The sequence below is a fragment of the Ixodes scapularis genome, unplaced genomic scaffold, assembly GCF_016920785.2.
Source record: "Ixodes scapularis isolate PalLabHiFi unplaced genomic scaffold, ASM1692078v2 PGA_scaffold8__174_contigs__length_109621045, whole genome shotgun sequence".
NCBI lineage: Eukaryota > Metazoa > Arthropoda > Arachnida > Ixodida > Ixodidae > Ixodes > Ixodes scapularis.
The window spans coordinates 60828992-60831929 of record NW_024609883.1 but is presented as its reverse complement, the minus strand read 5'-3'; the positions used below and the strand labels follow the sequence as shown (position 1 = coordinate 60831929).

Sequence of the window (2938 nt, the reverse complement as noted above, 5' to 3'; positions counted from 1 at the left end):
GGCCTCCAGCCGCGCTCGGTGCCTTCTGTCTTTCCTTGACTGCGTGTGCATGCTCTCACGAGTGTCCGAAGCGTTATCCATAGCCTCCTCTATACTGGCAAAGCCTGGCAAAGCCTGGCAGACCGCCACGAGACGCGGCCGCCGAAAGTGAAAAGGTAGAGCGGCAGACAACGGACGAGAGAGAGTCATGTAGCGGGCGCCCCGCTGCGGCGGGACGCCGAAACACACTTGTCCCGAGCGATGGAATATCCGCGCATGCTCCTCGCGTTCCGCGAGCTACCGCTTTTTTTCTCGTCGGGTTTGAAAACCATGTTTCGGGTCCTCGGCGTCGCAAAAGCTGTGCGCTGACGACCTGGTTCCCCGAGAAATGCTCTGTGCTACCAGATCCTCGCGTTCCAAATCGCGACCGGGCACTCTATGGCTCCGTCATCGAACTGCCAGGCTTTGTGAGTGTAGAGGACGCTACGCTCCTTTGCTTCTACGGACTAATTCTTCCAGTCAGGGCTCGACGCTATAACGTCCCTCCTCTCCCTCAGTTTCTCGCCACATAGTACCTAAGACAAACTGCGCAATTTTTTATTATATTTAAAAATGTCGACGCCTATAGGTGCTATATGCGTACTTCTGCTTACGTTTATTTCTCCCCTGTGTCTCAAGCTTTTAATTATAATCGCTTTTCTCGAGTTTCTAATTGTGATCGGGAATCAGGAGCTTGTATTCCGCGTAAGCTTGGTTTTCAACCTGCTTTCTCTTTCTTTTATGTCCACGAATGTGTTTCCAGGACGTATACTTCTCTCCTTGTGAGCACGCGTTGAAGGATGACATTATTCAACTAAAATAAGATGTATTCGAATTATCTGAACTTGCACCGTCGCTGTGATTCTTTTGGGCAGACAAATAACTATTTACCTATAGCAGGAGTCAGGCACGTAGCCAGGGAGGGGGGGGGGTGCATGGGGCCTGCACCCGCCTCCCCCCCCCCCCAAATCTTCTATTCTGCTGGGGCCTCCTCTCCCTCCTCCCCCTCACACAGCATTTTGTCATGGGCGGCGGCGCCCCCCCCCCCCCCCCTACCCCCCCAACAAAATTTGCAGAACAGTTATCGTGTTAACTAGGCTCGGAAATGCGAGACCATTTGTGTTTTCAATGTTTGTTTTCTTTGGCACGCAGTTGCGCCCAAGCTCCAGGATTTCAGCTTCCCAAGCCACGTTGCCTTAGGCAAGAGGGCGCAAGTTAATTGCGCCGTCTACGAAGGTGACGGCCCCCTCACGTTCTTCTGGACGAAAGACGGTGTCCGGTTGGCGTCCGGACAGGAGACTTCCATCAGACAGACGACGGATCTGACATCTCTGCTGACGCTGGACTCCGTATCGGTACAAAGCATCGGGAACTACACCTGCGTCGTGAACGGACCCGGAGGGAGTGATTCTTACACGGCCACTCTTTTTGTCAAAGGTGACACGATCTTTCACTTTTTCCAGCACGTTGATCAACGTGTTTGGGTGTGGATGATAGTATAGTTGTAAGATACGCAGGAAAGACGGCACGGTTCAAATTGAATGAACTATGCGTGTAACGCAGTCGGCGAAGCTTAATTTCTCAACAGTCGTCGGGAAATAAGCACGCTTTTAATGACAAAAATAATCCTTGGAGAAGGGGAACAAAGGAAACAAAGGACAAACACAATTCTCCAAACACAGCTAGGTAACTGGTGCGCGACCGAAAATATCCGCCTGGTCCTGGTATCGAACCAGGGACCTCTCCATTTACAGTGGAGCGCTCTACCAACTCAGATAACCAGGAGTTAGACGTCAGTTGAGTAAACGTGTTTTATCAGCTGCCACCGGTATAACACCAACAAGGGTGAACGGCTTACATTTTTAAGGTTATGATGATGCAAATGCAGGCCGTTCATTCTTGTTGCTGTTAGACTGGTGGCAGCTGATAAAACCCGTTTGCTCTACTGCCTTCTAACAGCTGGTTATCTCAGTTGGTAATGCGCTCCACTGGAAATGGAGATGTCCCTGGTTCGCTACCAGGACCAGGCGAATTTTTTCGGTCGCGCACCAGTCACCTAGCTGTGTTTGGAGAATTGTGTTTGTCCTTTGTTCCCCTTCTCCAGGGATTATTTTCGTCATTCTTGTCCAGCTCGCTTGCACCTTTGCATTTAATTGCATTATCATCATAGCGCTCCTAGAATTCAGTTGGGGCATTTTTAAAATAAGCCTGGTGTTCCGCGTTCCAAAAGGAAGCTTCGGTTGACCATTACACGCCTTCTTACAATCGACGTTTTCGGTTGGCCTGGAGTAAAGATAAACGACAGCTTAAGAAACACCAAGAGTTTAAAAAACACAGGTCGTGGCCTAACATGATCACGCTTCTTCCGTCAGAATATGTTCCTCGAGCGTTCTGAACGGCTAATGCAGAAACCTCAATGGCTACGCAGCGGTGATAAGGTGCTGCGGATTCGCCGTGCCCAGCTGCGGCTCTTAAGTTGTCTTAAGTTATGGTGCGATTTTTATTATATTGTCGACAGGAATATCTTTTAATATTTACTACAACAACAAAAAATACTTAATACCGTAATGCACTGTGAAGTACAGTCGGCATCAAAATGAACTTGCTTGACGGAACGACGGCCAGAGTTGCAAACATCCTGCATGGGGAGCCCCTGTCGTGATAAGCCGTTGAGAGCGAGGCTGGGACGGACTGCTGCGATTCCATACACGAGGGAGGTGGTAGTAATGATAAGCCAACGACATCTGATCGCAAACTAGAAAAAACAAAACATTAATGGCGTGATGACGCATGCAAACCAACAGCTGGCCGCGCAACGAGAGGCGTCAAGTTCACCTTAGACGCGCGACTAATCATTTCTACCGACCTTCCCCGTGCATGAAATTGCGGAGGCCCGTTCTATCCTCGCTCTCAGCGGTTT

General features: G+C 49.9%; 1 non-coding gene across 1 annotated transcript; it reads right to left on the bottom strand.

The window, feature by feature from the left end:
- Positions 1–1730: 1730 nt before the first annotated feature.
- Positions 1731–1803, bottom strand: Trnay-gua. The gene has a single exon. It is a non-coding gene; the product is annotated as a tRNA-Tyr (tRNA).
- Positions 1804–2938: the final 1135 nt, after the last annotated feature.